Source organism: Trichoplusia ni, chromosome 5 (genome assembly GCF_003590095.1).
Source record: "Trichoplusia ni isolate ovarian cell line Hi5 chromosome 5, tn1, whole genome shotgun sequence".
Taxonomy (NCBI): Eukaryota; Metazoa; Arthropoda; class Insecta; order Lepidoptera; family Noctuidae; genus Trichoplusia; species Trichoplusia ni.
In genome coordinates, this window is record NC_039482.1 from 5,653,391 (window position 1) to 5,677,250 (window position 23,860).

Genomic DNA, 23,860 nt, shown 5'->3' on the forward strand with positions numbered 1-23,860 from the left:
TCTCGGGTCGGGTATGTATGAGGCTGGCACAGGACAGTAGAAAATTGTTACGAGAAAGGGGAGGTCTATGCCCAGCAGTGGGAGGATAAAGGCTGTGGATGATGATGATGACAAAACAAAACATTGCAATTGATAATTCTTATTAATTTATTTTACACAATTTTTTTAAATATCATCATTTAGAATTTAAATATAATTTCACCTTTCAAATTACAGCAATGACAATATGACTAGGGTGATATAAGTTTTCCTTGTGTCAAAAGTATTGATATAATATTTTTAATCAAATTTTAAATATTTTTAATTTCAACACAAGTATTCACACATTAGGATATGTGGTTAAAATAATATCGTTTCCAGTGAAATGTGTTTTTAACGTCACGTCAAGAAAATTATATATTATTACGTTGGTAAGATTTTATAACTAAATAATATTGTATATTATTGTTGGACTAAATCCTCGTCCGTGTGTAGTCATCATAAACAGCCTGAAACACGACGCTTGCCGCCGTTTTTGAGCAAAATATTGCACGTTAATTTAACACAGCCGGGTCATTTGCGGCCGCCTGGCCTTATTCCGGACTTTTTTACTTATTGCATCTCAGTTTGCGACGATTCGTCTCGATTTAACGATGAAATTCTCTTTATTTTTAAGGAATTCGCTTTCGACTTGGTGACGTGTTGGTATAGTTGCATTTTTCGTGTTTTGAGATGTTAAAAAACTTGTTTTTTTTTTAATTATTACTTTAGGTACATTATGGTATTTGTCATGAATGTTATTTAGCTTAAAACTTTTTGGTGCTTTTTAATTTGATATGCTTCTGATTTGTTTTATTAAATAAGTCTAAAGGTCACTTAAATGCGTTTGTTTATTTTAAGAAATCAACCCAGTGACTAATTACTTCTTCACGCAATAAATAAAGCGTAATAACGACGTCAGAAAAACAGTTTAGAACAACTAAACTCTAAGACTCTTTCTAAGACCATCATATCACTACGACATACCTACCATTTAACATGGTTTTAACCTCAATCCAACTTCAATTTGATACTCTCAGATCATGTTAAAGTTATCTAAAAGAGTTCAGTTGTCTTCAAAGCGAATATTGACCTGTGGGCAACCCATATTTTGCTATAACCTCCATCCTCATCTTTATATACAACCCTCAAGCCAAATTTCGAGAATCGTGGATAGAAAATGTTTGAATGTATGTTGATGACAGATTCAAGTTCCATGTCATTTCTTGACATTTGACTTCTATTAGCGAAAACAATTGTAGTAGTATCACTTGGCTAGTTGAAACAATTCTCTTACAAGTTATAATGAAATCCAACTAATTTTCGTTTGTCGATATAATTCGCTTATAACTTAGAGTTAAAGAATAAAACCTTCGACCTCATTGAGCGAGCACTTGTCAGTTGAATCACCGTCAATTTATATATAAGCTGTCACTTCCGCAGCATAATAAAACATGGACTGAAAGTTGAATAACAGGGGACCAATCACCGCCTCCCCGTGGACTTCTCACGGCTATATTTAAATATCAACGGATTTGTTTATAGTGCTAAAGTATAACAAGAACGGTTAAACCCGACCCATGTTTAGACTGATCTTCGATGAATGAATGTAATATGATCGATTATTGTATTTGATTTTCGTACGAATCGATTGAATGGGCTGTGCTGGTCGAGTTTTTTTGTTTTACGATTGAGTTTTATGTTAAGATTTTTAATGATTGGAAGGTTTAGCTAGTTATTTTAGAGTAGGTTCTATCGTGTCTACGTTTTCTATATTAATGATTTAGTAAAAAGTAAATGGAGTTTAAGGATGTAAAAATCATTAATTTAAATTTAAAAGGCAATCACGGAATCGATTTTATTGTCTACGCATGCACTCCACACTCCCACATTACCTTCTAATTTTCTTGTTCGGTACATAGCTAAGTCGACCAGTAATTGCATTCAAAGCCTTGTCTGGATGATCTTAGGTAAGTACTTAATCAGATTCATAAACAGGTGTAAACCTTATACTCAGTCAAATACCATAAAGAAAGCTTGAAAAAGTAACTCTTATTCTATTTAAAGTCCAATAAAGAAAGAGATTTAAACAAAAAAGTTTTAATATAAACTCAATATCCGCGACATGTTGCGGGTTCCAGTTTCGATTCCTGCTTAAAGCAAGGGTTCTATAACAGCGTAGGACAAGCATTTATTTGATCCACAAATACTTGTCCTGAGTCTGGGTGTCTTTGTACAAATGACCTGAATGTTCGTGAAACACCCCCAACACAAGGATTGTAATCCTAGGTGCGGGAATCATTTGCTAAAAAATATGTATGTAATATAGTAATATAAAACCTACAACTGTAATAATATGTACCGCTACATAATCGCGTTAATTATCCACGAATTAAGATAAGACATCGCAGCGATAGGCGGTCGCAATTGATTGGTCGTGCCCGTGTTACCGTGCCGTGTACTGTTCGTTATGTACTAGTGTGAAAACGGGATTTGGTTGAGTTTTACATGGATTTTCTTAGTATATAGTGTATGTAAGTTTTGCTAAGAGAATATTTTTCGAAAAGAGTTTGAAGAGGAATATTTTATGATGTTTATGATTAGTCTCTTATGTCATAAATTAATGTAGTTTCCAATCCCGGATTATTACGAGTTTTGGAATATTTTGAAACGGTTTTCTTTAAGAAAACACTGACAACACAACAAAGAAACTTAATTCTGAAGTATGAACTTTTTAATGAAATGCCCAATCAATGAAAAATGATCATTGTCAGGATTTTATAAAACAAACATACAACGCATATATCTCTAATATTCAAAATTTAAATTATCGTCTAGAAATTAATTTCAAGGTTCGATGAAACTTATAAAAATGCTATAAAACTTTTCTGAGATATAAAAAAGGCATAAGCATAGATTGGCAGGTCTACATAAATACTTTTATTTCTTTTTCTAACACTAACTGTACAAGTACGTGCACATAAACTACGCTTGTTAAATCTCAAAATATGATGTCCTCATAAATTGTATATTTATTTAAATCGATTACATATTAAATGTATTATATATTTCAATTTATTTTTCTTGTAACGATAACATTTATTCACATTATTAGGACCATATCTTGTGTCGTATTACCAAAGAACATATAAATTAAATATATAACATATATTTAACATCAGCCAGTACTTAATGCAAAGGCAAACATTACATTTTATTAAAAAAATATGTAAAGGTTATTTTTTCAACTGGCAACTTAGATCACCTAAGGAGGTTTTATATAAATAAAAAAAATTGTGTGACAAAAGGAAAAATAAATATTTATATTATTTATAATCGTTCCGTTTCTAATCGCGCGTAAGGGCAATTATTTAGTTTTATTACGACATTTTAAATTATAGGTAATTTAAATGTGATAAAAAAGCAGTAAAATTCTAACCGCAATTGCTTTTGACCCTGGTCAGAATAAAGGTTACGGCTAGCTGAAACGAGAACAGTTATTGATAATTTAATTCATCAAATACTTGAATGAATAAGCAAGACGGTATGAGTACCTATATGGAATTGGGATATGAATATTGTGAACGAACATCGAACTGTCATGGTTTATCCTAAAAACGGTCTTCAAAGTCCAGTTACTACGACTGCAGCTTAGGTCATAGTATTTTGGGCGAGACTACCAGTTTCTGATCAAAACCAATATCATAAAGAATACAAACACAGTTTTCCCAAATTTAATCGACCTTTAATAGCAAGAACAAAAGAGTAGGTATCTACCAAAGCAGTGAATTAACGTTATTTCATAGATAAATATAATAGTAACACATATTTGTATGCACTTCACACTCGTGCACAATAACTGTCATAACAAAACGACGTAAGCGCCAAATTACTGCAAAACAATTAGCACTTTAACGAACGTGTTATTAGGTTTAAAATTATCAGTATGGAATTGTGATGTACATTTTTAAGTCGATGAGCATGCGATATATCAATGAAATGAAACTAAATGTTGAATGAAGGCACAGTGAATCGAATTTAATTGAATTTGTTTAGCGTTTTTGCGGCTAAAGGAAAGTAACCCTTAATTTAAGTGTGATTAGTCTGATTATCGTAAAAAGTACTCTTGAGCATTTTCTAATTGTTGTTAATGTTCGGAGTAAAGTAAAAAGCTGGCAGATGCGTGTTGGGCTCGTTAATACTGGGTTCAATATAACACTTAAAGTATCAGAGTTTCGAACATAAAAAAGAAACATAATTTTCTTAGTGTTGAAGACTATTTCGTTATGGGCCTATTTACTAAAGACTTACTTATTTATAATAATGCTAAGTATAATATAGTAAAAAAGCCGAAATATACCACAAGAAGTTTTACTATTTCGACATCGAACTCTAAAACATTAAACTTAATTTCAAACCCATTCATTAGGCAGAACATCTTGTAGCGCTAAAATGGTGTTGCTTCGCTGTCAATTTGACACGTGTCGCGCTGTCAATTTGACGCTTGTTCGGCTGTCAAATTGACGCGTGGACAGCCGCGTCCCGCCGCTTTTGTGAGCTTGGTATAATGACAGGTCTTTTGTATGGACTAGAGTTGTTAATTGCTTGATCAAATTGCTCTGACATTTTCATAATGAAATAATATTCGAGTAAAATAGTGTATCGATTTGAGGTGTGGCCTATTGTGATAGAATTTAGTTAGCCGCGAGTTATTTATTGCTTTATAGTTAGGGTAGCAACACTGAATGTATTTATTTATCTCGTTTAGAGATCCGATTACCTATTCTATGTTGGTAGGTATAATTTAATATTATCGGATGTAGCCGATGGCTAGTCTTTATATACAGTAGTATTTAAGTGTAAACAATAAGGTAATTTTATCTTAAAAATAACTAATATACTTTATTTTGAACCGACTTCAAAAAGGAAGAGCATCTCAATTTGTCTGTATTATTTTTTGTTTGTTACCCCAAAACTTCGCACTGGATGAACATATTTTGTTGATTCTTTTTTCAGTTAACGTGTCATACTGTCATGTGGCCCCATAAACAATTCATCTATATTAGCCAAATAGTTTTAAATTGAAGTCGGCTGTTCTTAAAAAAATATTTGATATTAAATTATATCAAAACTTATTCTTCAACTGTTTTATTATTCCGACCCTTGTTTTTGGCTCTGTAATAAAATTACCTCAAGATTTCTGCGCATTCACAGGACAATGACCTGATGTACATAACGACTCATATACCGACTATATACATAAATTATATGTATAAGTGTATGTTGAAATGTGCACTCCTTAATAAGCGTAGAGTAATTATATATTGTATGTATATTAATCATTATATCTAATGCGATTATTCGGTTCAAGCCGACATTAGGCAATATTAACGGTAAAATTCCATGAAATAAAAATGGTTGAAAAACTTGTTTAAAAGCCAGTCGAAAATGATTTTCTTTTATATTTTAATGATTTTTTACCGAACTAGCAAATGTATGAAAGTTATAAGTCTCTGTCACTTGTCATTCAAAAGAAAATGTCAATTCCATACATTTTATATTTGCTAGGATTTTTCTGCTGTCCCTTGTAGAAACGTTTTCTCGTTAGAAAAGTGTTTCATGATCGCATATTAAACCTACTTAGAATCAATTACCAAAAAGTTTGACAGTTTTCGAGCTTCAAACTGTCAAAGTGAAGACTACTATGAGAAGTAAAACTTCGGGTCAAACATTATTTAACTACCATTTAACATTTCATTTAACAAACAGCACATTACATGAACAACACATTATCTAACTAAGTATCACTGAAACGCAACGACGTAAAATGACATCGCATCAACAGCCTCTAATTATTACATCAAGATGAATAGAAACGTCTAGTTAAGGCTTGAGATAGCAGACATCTTGTAATGGCCGCGTGACGTCACCCCTCCCCCCCTTAATACTTAATATCCGTTATTTATTAGCAAAACGGTTTAACCTTGCAGCTTATATTTTTAACCCCCGCACGCAACGGTATAAATATTGTAGATGTAGACGTTAGGTAAATAATTGTTATTTGTTAAGCAGATGAAGAGATTACTTCATTAAAAGTGTAGTTTGTGTGGAGTCAATTTATTTTTTAAGTTGTAAGTTAACTTATGATGTTTTTGCCGGGTTTTCTCCAAAGGAATGTAATTTTGGAACGGCGCTACTAGTTTTACGACATTTGGTGGAAAAATATGCTTTTAAAACTTATAATTATAATCGATTTTTTACATTTTGCTTAGACTTGTTTAACTGTCTAAGTACAGACAAAAAAAACATATATATCATGCAATTATACAATTAAATGCATATTATTTTATAAACACTTGTTATTATTTCATCTATTTAACAAAAATTAACATAGTTCCAACTAGATAAGGTTGCATTAAATTATAATAACAATGGCGGGATATTAAAATGATTGATGTTAATATTGTCTGGCTAGTAAAAAGGTCGGTCGTAACGTAACACAGGATTTCGTATAATGGTGTTAAAATATAACATTTATTGTTTAAATGTAAGCCTAATTAAAAATAATGGTACGACTTTAAAAAATAACAATTAATGAAAAGGTCATACCAGGTGTAGATGCATCAAGACCGCCGAAGTATTTGACTACTTACCTGAAAAAGAAAGACAAAACAAATGAGTATGGTTTCGAAGGCAATATAGGATAAAACATACATACAATATCATAAAGTACTGGATAACAAAATTAATAGATTCTACGATTATTATTTGGCCAGACCGGTCATCGCGTATAACATGCTGTAGTTTTTCACTTATATCCGTATAATAAAATAAACATTTGAAAGAAAAATCCTGTCAACATTGTCACGAATTGATTAAAACTTCAAAATAAAGTTATTTTTAGTTTCGTGTATAAAAAATTCGAACTCAAAGCGAAAAATCTCCGAAAATAATAACAAAAACAAATTTTCCTATTCACATTTCATAAATCCAAGTCCAACAAACCGGTTTATCTCATATTCACACTTCATTCATTAACCGATACGGCAATCTCTCGAACACCTATCAAGCAAAACTATTTTACCAACAATAGATCACGTACAAAAAACTCGATCAAAATATCATTCATTCATACGCCCACTCGTACGGTACTTTTTGAACCTGGTCTGTCATACACCAACACATACGAGTAATTCTATTATGAAGACTACACACGAACTTGTCTGGCCAAGCTATAATCTACAGCCGCTAACGTTTATTGAACAGCCTAAATGTATTGAATTGACAAGTCATGTGCAACGATCAATGTCATTTTCATACATTTCAGTCATTCTGTCAAAGTTGGCGCTGGTCTTTTGCGTTATAAGTTAAAAGTCTAGTCTTATGCAGCAATAAGCATGTATAGATATAATACTTTAGGTAACAAATACATGGATACGAGAATCATTTTTATCTTATGATTACTCATCTTAACCTGAGAACCGGTAATCTATGGTCTAAACTAAGCCCGATAAGTATATTTAAAAGCTACAAAAAAGGTTTGACGTTACACTAACTTTTCTATAGACTAGAAAATTAATAATTGAAAATCGAATTCGAAATTTGAATCACCAACCCTATTGAATATAACGAGGTGTCATTGGCATTATAAAATGAGTTCGCCCAAAATGGCGTCTTTTCGAGACATAATTTATGAAATAATTTATGTTAGCAACTGATTGGTATCTATGTATGGTCTAGGTTTAAATATGCGATGAATTATGTATGAGATCGCTTATAGTATTAAAAATGTAGTAGTATAGGTAGGCGGTTTGCAAAATAGGTGGAATAACTTGGCAATGGACGCCATTTTTCTGACAAACTTTTCTTGTGCCAAGTTGGCAACTTCGCGGCATGAATTAAAAATAAATTAGTACTATTCTTAGTAATGTTTTCAGATATCTTCATTCTGTAATTCCTTCCTAGTAGTAATTCTTTCCTTTTTTTACTAAAATCCAATAAATGATAAAGAAAGCTAATTAATAATCTCATTAATAGTGATGGAACAATATGGAGACGTCTAGACATCGACTCCATATTTTTTGTAACCGGCCAGTCTCGACAAATAAATAAAAGTTAACTAGATTAACTTGTAAGGGCTCTTCACTAATGAGGTGCAATATTAATTTATGGCAAAGTATTTATGTAAACTGTATGTAAGGACATCACGCAACTTTGTAACAAGGTTACTTCAAATTCCGACCTTATGAGGTGGTGATAAGACTTATAACATTTTGAAGAACGTTTTTACAAAAACTATGAGAACTGAATTATTAATTATATTAATTAAACAAGCGAGCTATGTGATATATGGTGTGTTATACATTGTATGGTGGTCACGTCGATACCATAGATAGTTTGAGAGGCTTTCATAAATTATTTAATTATGTTTTTGTTGACATCATGCATTTTCATCAATGTCGCTGTTAATTTGCTCCGCTGATCGATTACAGATAAAAAACGGATATACTTGGCTTATAGTTGACGATGGCCTAAAACACAGGTTTAAATAAACATTACATTTAGTTTTATATTATGTATTAGTCTAGGTTAAGTTAGGGATAACGATTTTTATTATTAAGATTTTTTATTATTATGCCATATGAGGTATTTTATTCGTTCACAATAGCCGATGACAGAAAAAGATACGGCTTTAATTTCCTCACGTGGTAAAGCATATAATGTTTCAAATCAAATCACATCTAAGCGGTAAATGATCATCAATTCAAAAATGAACGGAAGGTAGCGGTTTCCTTCACAAAAAAATAATTACAAATCAAGTGTACAGGTATCCAAAAAGAATACAACTAAAATGAACCCTATCCCATTATGATACGGTGCCAATAGAAGTGTCATCATTGTGCGGTGTGCTGTAGTTTTAAGAAGTACGCCCACGATACGTTCCGTGTAAAATCCGAACACATTTGCAATTCAATAGCGGTGACGTTGCAGGAAATGTACTAATATTACCAAGTATGGTAGAATATATTAAATAACGTAGGCCGAACACCACTTCCAGATATTTTTTCATTTAATATTCCATGTAGAGATGTTGTAGTCTTGTTTTGCTTGTTGCCAATGGGAAATGTTTTGGAAATAGCTATGGATTTTGTGTTTCGTTTAAGACCTTAATTTACTTACTTTAACGCATGCAAAAAATTAAACAGCGCCCTTTTATAACACATATGTTTGTGTTCAGCAATGATAAGAAGTACATAATTCCCAAATTTATTTGTGTTTAAAAATATAATAATTGCTACTTTAAAACCACGAACAAAATAACTATAAAACCCAAAACTAAACAGCGGCAAAGAAAACACGGATCATGGTACAAAAAGTACCTAATTTGCATGATCAAGTGGCACTTTTTCGTTTTAGACTGTCGGTAGCACAATTAGTGTCGGACGAGTCAAAGTCGGTTATATCGATAAGCGAGCGACATTCGGAGACAAAACGCGATTGTATCGATACTCCGATGTGTGTAGGGCTGCCCTCATCTCGATTGTGAATGCATTTGATTATGGAAATCGACTCTTTTTGTAATTTAAAATATCATTCGAGTATCTACGGCAACACATCCGAAATGTCACAGAGAAATCTTTGTAATATAAAATACAGCAAAAGGAAAATTGAATTAATAACATATTACAATTATCATACCCCGAAATGCTAATTTAAATTTTCCCTAACCGAATAAATTAATATGAAACGGGGTTTTTCAATAACTCAATATTTACTTCTAGTACCTAAATCTCCAAATACATATTGTATAATTTATCCTATTAGTAATGTAAATATCGAAAATGGTTTCCTGATTCTGGTGAAAAATTAGTTTGCCTCATCTAAATTTTTGAGAAGTGTCCAAGAAAATCAACCTGAATTAACTTTATTAATTCAACTGCTTTAAATCCTTCTAATAAATAAATATTGTAACATCAGATATTTCGGAAAAACAGAACTTCTTACTAAAATATAAGTCTACAAAAATAAGATACTGCATCGCTCTCAACCCTATCAATAAACAATTTAAATGGTTTAATTCTTGCGCGCACGCACCTCGGCCATTGGTCGGCGGTGCGCGTCGCTATTGGCTGCGCGGGCGCCGGTGCGGGCGGCGGCGCGGCGGCGACTACAAAGCGCCGAGAGGCGGGCAGTGGCGGGTACAGCGGCTGCGCTGTCCGAGCCGCTATGAATATGGATCGCTACGTACTTATGTACTGTGCCAGTGTCGGGAAATTGCTCGTAGGGCTGTAAATTGATCGGCCCGGCGAGTTGTTGGCGAGTTTTTTGTTTTGCGTTTACTTGCATGGTAGGGGGATGTTGTAAATGATATTCGTTTTTTAAATTTTACAATGAAATAAACTGTGGATGTTTTTAAATTCCACTTAGCACTATTTCAAATATCGTATACCCAGCTATTAGGCGTCGAAATATGGTTTAACCTAACCAATATTTAATTGTAAATATCGTACGTTTTAAGTTAAAATACGTTTGATATACACGTTTTGATATTTTTGAAAATATATCTCAGTCATTTAGTTCAACAGCTACTAACATTAACATCAGACATGAGTTATTTATAGGCAATATATTAAAAGACGCAACACCTGAATCCAGATCTCCATAACAGGAAGTCTGTTATATCCTGGAATATCTAGGCAATTAGTAATTAAGTATCTAGACTAAGATAAGTCTGATCTACTAACATGATCTGGGCAAGTGCATTTTGCTGTAGCCCATAATTATTGCGGCGATTAATTACAAAATGATCAATTAATTATACATTTTATACCATACACTGGCTTCTAAGAAATGTATCTATTTATTTTGAATTACAAATTATTTTATTTGCGCAATGTCTGCTTTGAGTTTTCATTGCGTAATTTATAAATGGACTAGGTACGGTAGCTAGGTCAGGAAATGGGTCCAATGTTTGCGCAATCTCTTTTAAAATGTCGTCTACAATAAAATATTGATGATTATTATTTGGAATTTGTGTTCATTTATTTTTAATGTATATAGTGAATACACCTTTGCTGATATTCTTATGAACCAACATCATGATTTTTCCAATTTAATTTAAGGAGATAGTATTATCCTCGATGGACAAAAACTACACAAAGTTTAATTCAATTCCAAGCATTTTTTGCCCGTAACTGACAATAATCAAATTTTCAAAAGGAAATAAGAGCTAATGTAATAAAAACTCACCATCTTTGGGTTACTCTGATCATCATGTCATCATCAGCCTGTTGTAGTCCACAACTGGGCATAGGTGTCTCCCACGACACAGCACTGTGTCTACTGTCAGTCATCTCAGTCTACTGTTTTATGAATCCAGTGTTCACCAGAATGGAGCATGAATAAAAAAATCTATCTAATATATAAATTCTCGTGTCAAGGTGTACGGAATTGAATTCTTCCGAAACGGCTCGACCGATTCTCATGGAATTTTGTGTGAATATTGGGTAGGTGTGACCGGACAACATTTATTTTTCAAACCCCATTTTTTTATTCCCTGATCTCATCTGTATGACAAAACAACATTTTCTGGGAAGACTAGTTCCTCTAAAAAACCGTTAACAGTTTCCGATATTAAGTAATTTACCAACAAAAATGCATTAATAAAGCAAGGAGGTACCAGGAAACAATAAAAATCAGGAGGAAAATCCTGTCGCATCGTCTCAACACTACGCAGCGCACCGGACATGAGTCACGTGCAGTGCTGTAGGTAAGACGTGCAATGTTAATACAACCGACCTAGCCATATTATATTTAATTGTACTGCTACTTGGATTCGATAGCAAGTGAGCTGTTTTAAAGTAAAAAGGTTTACAAAACGACCGATCAAGTGCGTAAGAGTATAGTACAATTAAAGATAAATTTCCGACAAAAATTTGGTCGCCTATCAAGATTTGATGACCTTACTAATGATAAGTTAACGCGGATAACATGTTTCAGTATTTGTCGTTATAGCAGTAACGTAAATACAAGATCGGTCCACATTTGAACTATCTAGCTATGGTTCTTGAGATACTGTATAGTGACGGACGTACGGACAAGAGGATAGACATTGAACACGGAGCAATAGGGTTCTAGTTTTATCCTTTGGGTATAGCACCCCGGAAAGGTTGGTATGTTTTCAGCAGATACATTTCCACCATCATAAGAACTTTTTCTATCAACGTAGATAAGATAACCATAAATAAGATTGTCACTAATTGTCTACGATGATTAAAGGTACCATATTTAGTGTGAGTCTTAAAATAATTTTGTCAGAATGATACTTAAGTAGGTGGTGATCCAAAATATCAAATTGTATCTCCACTCCATTTCTCAGTGACAATACTAGTGACACCTGAGGGCGACATTTTGTATATTGTCACACTGATAATGTCGTTGAAGAAATCCTTGTGACCACCTTGAATAATATTTAAATTAATGACATAATAGCTAACAGCATAAGTTTTATCAACCTGTGTGGCGTGCCAAACTCACTGCCAAGTTTGAAACGAATAGTAGTAAGCCAATAGTAATCCATAATAATATTCATTACAAACTGGTGGCCAGTGATGGTAATAGCAGTAGGTACTGCAAGAGAGCGAATAGGAACTGGTTAGTGGTGGACATTTGAGCAGTAAAATTAGGAAAACCGTACTTGAAATGCCAGATTATAAAAAATACTTAGTGTTGGCTAAGTAATTTGGTTGAACTGATAAGTAATAGGTCTGAAAGCAAAGCTTTTCGAATTCTTATGCGACGGAGGCCCAAAGGCGATTTATCAAGCTTATGATAAGAAAAAACTCTTAAAGATATATCAGGAGCAAAACTGGCAAGAATCATTTAGTGACATGATGGACAATTCATTCCATTCCTTACGAAATCAGAATAGGTAGGTAAATAAATGATTAGCAAGGAAATAGCAAGTGAAAATCTATTCGTAACCACATCCAGTGATTAAAATGTTCTAACAGATAGGAAAGTGGTAGATGTACAAAATATGTGTCTAAATTGAAATAAAAAGTCGTGAGCGACTGTCTTAAACATTAATCGCTAAAGTTATTTGTTTTGAGTTAAACAGTAACATATTTTGAAACAAAACTTAATGTGTATCGTAAAGGCAATGGATGATGCATAAAATGTTTTGTTGAAACTGTCTGTAAGTACGTACCTACTTTCAGGGCCATTACGAACTTCTAAAGAAAATATGACTCCTTTTAAAGTCATCGCGAGCAGAAAGTATTTATCATGATTCAAGAAGCTGTAGAGGAATATTCTGTTCGATTTGTTATTGCTTTAGATTTCTCTTAGAGGTTATAAGTGAAAGGGTTATGCAAAGTCAAGTGGCAATTCAAAAAAAATGTCGTACCTATAGTCTAATTGGTTACAGCAATATACAGCCTAATACAACTCTTAGTTTGGACTGTCACTAAGAATGAGTTTCATAATTTTAAGAAATTCATTCTTTTACGTAAAACTTTTTCATCCTTTTTGTACAAGTTTTTCAAACAAGATTCCTATTAAAGTTTATCAGAGCTATCAAAATTAGTTCCATCACGATAGTATTATGCTTTATCATGTATTTTTATTTACGTGAGCTCTGTTACGTTCGATTTATGTGACATGCCCAGAACAGTCTGTCGCCGCAAGAGACAAGGCGATGTCCATCGTGACTGCTGCCAGTTATTACCTCATTAATAGTTCCTGACTACCCGCACACAAGGCGCCTAATGAATATACTTACATATTTATAAAATATCGCCTTCTCTACACCTGCGCACACTTGTAAAATATATCAGTCCGCTAAACAATTCTAAACTACACGATTAAAAATATATGACGCATATATTATACCCACCAAATGTTTATATTTGTATTTATAAATAAGCGATGAGCGAATGACACTAGCCAACATATAAAAAACAACCATAAAACCACCCTAATACGGCGATACATTTCGGCATTCTTTCAATACAATTTCCCTATGAATGTAATTAGCTTTTATCTTCCAAGAAATCTATGACACCGCCATTACATACGTCAATTGTCGCCATAAACTGCCGACGGGAGCCGAAGACGACCGAATATAGACGAACCAAATCAATATGGCCGCACGCATTCCGATTGCATCTAATAACCTCAAAATCGAATGCAAAATGGCGTATTGAATAAATGACGCCGCTCCGTTTAGCATTCCGACATGCCATATGTGTGTACGCATTTTCATTTGGGGCCATTGTCTTGGCAGATATTAGTATTGATTTCAATAAATAAATTAATCGTATGCCTTCGCGAATAGCATTGGTTTGGCACGCGACGCAGGACAAACGATGAATCGATAAGTTCTCGATTGTGTGGCTATGGTCCGTCTGGTTATTACTGAGTTTATATCGTTTGACTCATGTAGCGTACGTGAGCGAGACCGTTAACATCTATGTAATTTTCATTGTTAACAAACTAAGCAAATAGCAAGCAATTGTCTGTCCGGGGTTACATGCGTGCAGACCACACGCAACTTGTGCTAAAGTCGCTTATTTCGCGAGTACTTTTGATTTCAGAACGCAGGCTACATAAAAATATCGTGTATCTTGTACATAACGCAGAATACATCAGAGCAACTCTTCTTGATTCTAAAAACTGACGTGGATATCGATTATCAGTTTTATTGAACGGTCATCAGTAAGATCTCTTTCTGACTTGACGATTGAGTAACAATCCCACTCGTTGTTAACCATGCGTGAAGCCTAAAACGATCATAACATTAAAAATGCAGACAATATCATACACAAGGGGAAAACTCAGTAAGATATTATATTCAAGAACTAGTTAATAAAGTAGGAGTGAGTATGTACTTCACATGTACGCTAGTTTACACATTATAGGACTGCTAGACACTAAACATTTACTTACAAATAGACATTAGACCATTACACATTTCATTTCAACTTAGACAAAGTTTTTTCATCCTCGTCGGAAGTATTGTGATCTGTCCATCTGTTACCATTTCTATCATAGGGTAATCCAATAAATCGTTACTGAATAATTAGACTGCGTATTGGTACAACAACTTGCCAGTAATACGGTTAACATAACCCACTTGGTGGTACTTGGCGACTGGGTCAAGACCACTCGATCCGGCGCTATTTATCTGCCTGCATCCTTAGTAAACACCCACCTTGTGTCAACACTTAATAACGCGGCATTTTCCTGAAGATAAATTATTTTATTTATTGTAAGATTTATAAAGGCGAGGCTTATTTAGAGGCTAAGGGAAATTTCTGCGTTTATTCCATTGCAGCTGCGGGGGATGAGATAGTACCAATTAAGTTTTAGCATATCCTGTAAAGTGAAATTCAACTTTTTGTATAGTCCTCAATAATAACAATAATTTTAACTTTTGCATTAAAAACGAAATGTCAAATCAATTTGTGAACTAAAACTTGCTAGCATTCTAAAAATTAATAGGTACACCGCAATTTTAAACCAGCCATAAAATTTAGTTTAAATCATTCAAATATTACTTTGATTTAAAGTTGTTTCAATTAAGTGTCATTAAAAAAGCAATAGACGAACTAGCAACTTTTTTATTCACACATCACTCCATGAATTTGTCAAACAACATAACCGGCGACCACACAAGTCATCGTTTTCAGAGAACAACAAAAAGGCAATGCCGTTTCTCATTCAGCCAGCAATGACAGCTGTCAATTGCAACTTTAACATCGAATATTGGCGGGAATGCGGAACTTACATTACGATTTATCGAGTTTTGTAAAAGTTTTACTTTAAAGACTTGAAAGTAAACCGCGTGACACCGCGGCATTGCAGCTTGTCACCTTTTCCAAAGAAAAAGCGGTGTTCTGCCATAAAAAGTGTTTACTTTTAGTCTCGGTTCCGACTCAGCTATAAAAAATCGAGCAACATAATTAGGGGCACATTTTTTAAGGTACGAATTAATTTATGACATATTCTTGGTACATTTCTATTCGGAATTAAATATGAACATTAGGTCCTATTCAGAGTAGGTAAACTACAGAATACAACCTCCTTCGCACCAAAAATGTACTCTCGCTAGTTCAAATCCAACTTAGTATGCAGAATAAGACTGTAAAATTTAGTAACTATCACGGTTCATCACTGCTTCACTAACTTTCCGAACACCCTCCCATTGTCAATACAGTCTATCTACAAAACCAAAAGATTGTTTCCGTAAAAGATAGGCCAAGAACTGAGACAGTAGTTTACTATCCTAAGGTGAAACTGCGATAACCTTTTGACATCAGCTGTCGATAAATTAGAAGCGACAGCTTCCCAGGTGTTAATGGATAACACGGTTACCATGACAACCGAACAATAGTTACAAAAAAGGTTTTAACTTTGGATTCACTTTACTTATTTACTTTAATAAGAAATGTGTCAAATGTCAAAGTACGATGGACTCAAAGTAAATCGACTATTACGGAAATTAGTTTATCGGTAATATACGCTAGAAGGCTTAAAAAGAGATATACTGTGTGAAAATGACAGAAATTCAGAAAGGAGTAAGTTGAAGTGTAGTTGAGGAGAGATGGTAATGAATGAAAGGAAAAATCATAGCGTTAAGCGCACATGGTTGACTGAAACACTGAATATACATTGAAATAGAACTGATTTCTTTTTTTATGTCTTTAAAACAACGTTTATTACCAACACATCTTCCTATTGTTACTACTCGAATTCGTAGGTACAAGAAATCTCATAATTTACATAACCAACAATTAATTACCGCGCAAAATTAATAACACTTACTCGATAACTACTCGATTATTACTCGATTGCGAAGAATCGATTAATTCGTAATAACAATTTGTCGTCGGCAGTCATATCTATCGAGCGTTCGCCTACTTACAATAATATAATGTATTCGTCGCTCGATCCTACGTAGCGGCGATGCGTAGGCGCACTACGTGATTGACACGTCTTGAGACTTGAACTGTCAAAATATTACTTACATCTTTTTAAATTGACAGTGACGTGTACGGTTTGGGTATTGTAAGGTTATAAAAGAGTTGCATTTAATTCATGATGAATTCTTTACAGACGAAATATTTCTTACGGATAAATATTAAGTCAAAAAAATTGATAAAAAATGATACTTATGGGCTTGTAAACTTCGTTAAAATAGATACCTACTTATTTTCGTAATACTTAAGTACTTAGATATTACAACATCAGCCTTATTTCAAAAAAAAAATATCCAAATAAGTACTACGATCAAAACTATAATTATTTCATACGAAACGCAATCAAAACTTGGTAAGCGGCATTTATATAGTTTCATACAAACTACCATACATATAGTTAAGTATAGTTACCGAGTGTCGTGACCCTATTGCGTGTGTGAGTCATGTTTGAGGCGCGTGCGCAACACTTTGAGGTTTTAAATTTCGAATATTCGAATTTGCATTAAGCTGGAACGATAAGGCACGCAGTGATTGTATTAGATTATAATGTACACGACGAATGGGTCCCGGGATACGGTAATTAGAAACACATGTGTTAATAACATAAAAGAAATAATAAGTCCTTTAAAGTTCCAGTGCCAAGTTTCAAAAAAAGAAACGATGTTACAAAAGTTACATCAATACTAAAATATAGAGCTCCGAAGAGAGATTCCAAATTCAAAACTATGCACACTGAATATACATAAGAACAAAAACTTTTTTCTAAAAACCATAGACATGAAAGAATTCGAATAAATTTGAACTTGTGTAAAGATTCACCCGCTCAGCTCCAATGAATTTTAAATTCGGAACAACATTGAATTGCGAATTCGATCAAAGGAGGCCGACGCGTTGTCTATGATCCTTTCCATAGAGTACGTGTATAACCGTTTATATTTTCATAAATAATAGAGGTGCTCTAAGTAACGAGTCTATTATGCATGTAGTGGGTGTTAATAAGCGTTCGACGCTAGTTATTTCAGTAATTACTAAGTCTAATTGAGGTCTAGTTAGACCGGTTATTGTGTGTATATTTGAATGATTTGACAATATTATTTATATTTTTGACGGTTCAAGGATTATTTGGAATATAATACTTGTATAAACAATATAACTACTTCCAATTACTTTAAAAATATTTAAGATATCATATTTCATTTGGTAGGTACGCTTTGTTGGCTGAACCCATATTGTTTAAGTAAAATGTCTCTCTCAAAAAAATTGTTATCAATGAAAAAACATCTGAAACAAAGAACTGTATCACTTCCATATCAAAAATTATTGAAGGTGTCAAGGAAGACCTTGAAGAGGGCTACAGTCGAACTGAAGGAAACAAACGAAGCAGCAGACCATATGTGAGTAAAGGATGTGGTATTGAGAAGAAATAAGGAAGATATTACCTCAGATATGTCCTCAGAATATTCAGACGCCTTGGACAAATCAATGAAAACGAAGACCTCTGTTTGGCGATCGGTTTCGTTTATTGAATTCTATCGTTTTTAGAGGGACTGTTAGTTTATCTTGATTTAGAGACAACTGAGTGTATTGTGAAGCAGTGGCAAACAGGCCAGGTGCAGACAATTCTCTCATTGAGATACTAATATGAAAATAATGTCACATAACACTATAATTTTTTATAGATACATCCGTAAGGATGATTTAGACTGAAAAAGTCAACGGTTTACTTAAGCATCGGGATTGAACACTAGTTTTGGAGCCAACCGGAGTCCTTAAAGGGATGATACGAATTGCGACGCCGCGTCAGCTCATCAAGATATGGGTAATAATATGATAAAAAAACACCTTATGGAAATAATAGTTGCTCGGAAAGAAAGCAATATAAGTGCATGAAGAGACAGAAAATGGAGACATTCAGCTTCTGTCTTGGTTTATTAAGCTCCACTGAAATTTGCTCGGTTTAAGATTATCGACTTGACTACATAATAATATGTATTTAATAAATGCATTTCCCATCAACATCATCAACTAATCGTTTCAAATCTAACAAATACCTCATAGCCAGCCCATCAAGCAGGCCAAAAGTCCTTGAAATATCAAAATTATCAACTTAACCATACTTAATAAACTCAACACGCATGCGCAAATTTTAATAACTGCGATTTAAACTCCAGGGTCACTCATCCATATTTGGGCGCGACATGCGTTGCTTAACATCGGTAAATCAATCCTTCATAACATCTAAAGCGTTAAATCTGTCGATCAGATTATTAACTGTATGTTATTATTACATAGTTAACACGTATGTGGGTTCAAGGGTAAGATAACATCATTATTTATGGTTTAAGTTAACTATGATTAGTAAAAATTGATGATGAGTTTATTTTAAATAGATAATCTTTATTTGTAGAGAAAAGAATAGGCAATAATATAAATTAGTTAGTCTTCTTCATTGTTCTAATGAAAGCCTTCTTCACGTATCAAAAAACTTTTTTCGAAATTTAAAGACTTATCAAAGTTGTAAAACGATGTACTGGTAAACACAGTCCACGTGACAAAACAAACAATAATTAAACTAAATAAGTACGAAATCATATATGCACAGAATCGATTTTCCCAATGGCCCACCTCCCATAAGGCTCCTTCATAGCCTTTTAAGATTTTCTTTATGGCAACATCAATTTACAACAACACCACCCAAACAGACGAAAATAAACCTTATCGTTACTAACATAAGAGTGAATACATGTGTAAAGATAAGTTTGTTCGTTGGTTATCAGATGTGACAAACGGAATTAATTGTATTATTATAGTTGACGGGTTTAGAATGTTAATTTGTCCGTCGGTTTGCTTTTTGTTCGAGTTTCCTGGAATAGTTTCGTGTTATTCCGTACGGGTTTGGCTACGTTCGAAGAATTCGCCGTAACTTGAACATGTCTAGGCGAGTTAGCAAGAAACGTTATGTTACTTGACTTTTTGATGCCTAGGTTAGGTTCGTCACGTTTTTCGTGGACTAAATTACCTAATACAGCTTTCAGTTGGTCATTTCAACCTACGGCTTAAATTATTACTTATTTGACAGAAAAACCGGCACAATGATTAATAAAGGAAATTTTACCCGAAATTTGATTCATAATTCAGTGATTACTCAAAAAACGAATGCCCGTTTCGAGTCACCAACAAGGAACAAACAGGAAAAAAATATACCACTCTCATCAAAATCAAATACCTACCGTTTCACGAAACCTTCAATAATAATTAATTCAAATGGTTATTTTATTATCGACAACAGGCAAAAGTTAAGGTGACATTTGAGGCGTTTTACAGTTGCCAAACAATAAAGCTACAACACTCAACCAGCGACAAACATCAACCACAGATAACAAATCTTAAAAAAAAAACAAAATAAAGCCTGCTCGAAACCATTCCTCATTAAATTCATATTTAATGGCGCCCACAAAAATATATTTATACATCAAGATTAATATTACCATTAGTAAGGTCTGGCCATATTTAGAAAAGTGTAAAAACTTGTCTGTGGCCCAACATGGCGACTGGACGAGATTACACCAAAAACAGTGGTGGTAGTGGGAAATATGCAAGATATGCCTTTTGGGTTTTCTCCATGTGTTTTAATTATACACAGAGATAGATTAGGAGTGAAAGGTGGTCAAAAGTAAATGAGTAAACAGCGTCAGACCATTTACATATCATAAACAGTCTGTAAATGTCATATTGAGAAACAAATGACTACCACGATACAGAACAGAACATTTTAAGTCAGGACTTGTATTAGATGCTTTCGTGTTCACTTTGGTCCTTGGCATGCGAATGTTGTCAGTCTAATCGACAGGACCTAGGTCTTTAAGACACGTACTAATATGAGTGGTTGAGGTCACCAAGACAAACCCACTGAGCGCGACGTGTCGCGGGTTCGATCCCCTCATCGGACAAGCGTTTGTGTAAATACACGAATGCTTGTCTTGAGTCTGAGTGTCTCTGTGCATGTGAGTTGACTTTTTACTACACAAACATCTGTGAAACCCCGAGATACAAGGATTAAGTTCCATAATGCGTGAGTCGGTTATAAGAATTACAAATAAATGAATCAATTTACGACATTAATTAATGGTTAAGGACTCACATAAAACTATTCAACAAACCTTTCATTCTCTAGATACAACTAAACAGGAACTAAGTCATGTAACATGTACGATTGTTTGTTTTCTCCGTTACTTGTAAAAGTTGAAGTGACCACAGACACACTCGGCCTTGGTTAGCCGCGGCCAATCACTCTGACAAACTTCGCTACAGTATTTTAGGCCAATAAAATTTATAGTTTTAAGTAATGAATAAGATTGATTTAAGTACTTCTGTTTGGCTTGGAAGAGTATAAAAAACGTTTGCGAAAACACGGTTTTTAAATTTATAATTAGGTTTAATAAACAGCTGAATTTTTGGGTGTTTTTTTAGCCAATCTCTTCATATTGTGATATACCGATTTTAAAATAACTGGCAATTAATAAGGCTAAGACTACTTCAGAATGTAATTTGAGTTGCGGATAAATGAAGAACTTTTGGCGGACGTTTTATTTGTAAGATTAATTTATATTTAAAGGGAAAATATTAATTTACAATAATAATATTATTAAAGCTTATAACTGTCAGACTGAACCCATGAAATTTATTGCGAATCGATTTGACAGATAATATTATTATCTCTAAACGGTGTAATTAGTGATTTTTAAATTATATTAAACACTTAGTTTATTGAGGATAAAACCTTTTTAAGGTTATTTACGCAGAATTATAGTTCAACACAGTCGGCAGACCAGTGTTAATATACTGCTGACCTATTTCGAAAGTAGTGGCAAGAAGCAGAGTGGCGCAGTGGAAGCGTGCTGGGCCCATAACCCAGAGGTCCGTGGATCGAAACCACGCTCTGCTATATCACTTTTTGCATCTTCATAAATAAAATATTCCAACTATTTGACCAGAAAATTCAATCAAACGAAGTATTTTAAAACAAACATTTAAAAAAACTTATAAACACTTAAATCATCACAATTACATGAAGAATGTAATATCTGGACGATAGCATAAGCGTGTAGAAACATTCACCATATTTGTCATAGCTTATAGAGTCATAAATACTAGGAGAAATAGTTTGTAATTTGTTAACTATAAATGGATGAAGTACACTTTTACATAAATGCTTATTCTACCGAAATTATATTTAATTAAATATTTAAATTACCAAAATAAAATCAAACTACTTTACCGTACAGAAAAAATATTTCGTAAACAACAAAAAAATAAAATAATTTTTAATTACGAAATTTTATGGAATAAAATGACAGCTATTCCAAGTCAAATTAAATCGGTTGTTAAACAACTGAAAGATAAGATAAGATTGCTCGGTTATACTGTGGGCCTACCACCAAGTCTTTCAATAATATATTATTGGTTTTCACGTCTTTAAATAATATATTAATAATGGTTGTGGAAGCCTGACAGCACAATACACTGTGTAGTGCTGTATCTCTGTTCTTCAACATTAGTTACTTTAAGGAGGTTGAGGACCAATGATCACTGCACAAGCCTCACTTGAATAGAAGTCCTCAACTTTCAAGAAACATATAAAACCTCTTTACAATTTGCAACCTCACCAATAAGTCCATTAGTTAAGGTCATCACAAACGACGTGTTAGGTAAGGCTGGTACCTAACACGTCAACGCCCTTAAGCCACAGAATAAAAAAGCAATAAAGAAACAAAAGCTTCCTGTACATTCAAATCATAACATTACTCACATACGGTTGACTCAAGCACGAGACCAGTTAAGGTCTTCATTTAATTAAGTACTCTAAGTATGTATAACGTGGCACAGTGATAAAACGATGTCATTATCGCAGTGTGGAGCCACCTTAAATGGCGTGCAATTTAGCCAATTAACGATGGATGGACCAAGGTCGGGGCGGTTATTGAGAAAACGTGGTGTAACATAACCTTAAGTAGTTTTGCTTTGATTCGAGTACTCGATTTAATTGCTGTCGTTTTAATCGCGAGCAGATTATGTTGGTTTTGGTGTTTTAATCGATTTTAGCTTATCGATTTAATTGTTTTGCTTATAATGATGTTTACACGATTTTTTTAAATAAAAATCAAATTATGTATTATTCAAAATAGTGTAAAAATCATACACGCGCTGTCAATTTATTTGTCACCCAATAATTTTATAAGCTATAAATTTGATCTATTTTTTTTAAATTTTTGTTTTTATAGCGATAGCGGCATCAGAAACATCATCTGTAAAAAATTTGACTGCCTAGCTGTCTCTGTTTAAGAGATACAGCCGGGTGTTTGAGTGGACAGACAGCGGTACCTTTAACGAGAGGGCTCCTTTGCACACCTAAGGGTAAAAACCCTAAAAAGCTGCCATTTCGGTGGAGCTCGATAACAATTACACGACTTTTTCTCATTAGAAAGAGTTCCCACCAAATCGTAATTTCCAATGAAAATAAATTTAGTCTTAATTTGAAGTTGTCTAAATGACCGGTATTGTTACTAAGAACTGTGCCCTATATGGAAAGAGTTTTTATTACGCGTCTGTGGAAGCAGATGTTTTCGTTGCAACCTGCAAATTATTATGTATTGGTATAATACTAATCAATTGATTGGCCCTTTATAATGTCTTAAGATAGCCATCGGCGGTACTTCAAGTATTTTTCAATAGAACCATTTACTAATATTTACTTGAAGAAAATAAGTAATGTTTTATTACTATTACACAGGAGTTGAAATCTATTTGAAATGTATTTTTGCTTAGAAAACGAAGATTTAATTTAAATGCCACAAATAGCA

General features: G+C 33.6%; 1 protein-coding gene, 1 long non-coding RNA gene and 1 other non-coding gene across 4 annotated transcripts in view; 1 reads left to right on the forward strand and 2 right to left on the reverse strand.

Moving 5' to 3' along the window:
• The window catches only part of LOC113494194 (putative transcription factor SOX-15), a 105,675-nt gene that overhangs the window by 47,630 nt on the left and 34,185 nt on the right, over positions 1 to 23,860 (reverse strand). The gene's annotated exons all lie outside the window — the stretch shown is intronic.
• On the reverse strand, positions 11,457 to 16,512 carry LOC113494195. Of its 2 annotated transcripts, none has more exons than XR_003400635.1 (3): positions 16,113 to 16,512; positions 15,894 to 15,960; positions 11,457 to 15,264 (listed from the first exon to the last, which is right to left on the reverse strand). It is a non-coding gene; the product is annotated as an uncharacterized LOC113494195 (long non-coding RNA). The 2 variants fall into 2 exon arrangements; XR_003400634.1 differs by having other exon boundaries at positions 11,457 to 14,801; positions 14,968 to 15,264; positions 15,894 to 16,512.
• Trnam-cau lies at positions 21,874 to 21,945 on the forward strand. The gene has a single exon. It is a non-coding gene; the product is annotated as a tRNA-Met (tRNA).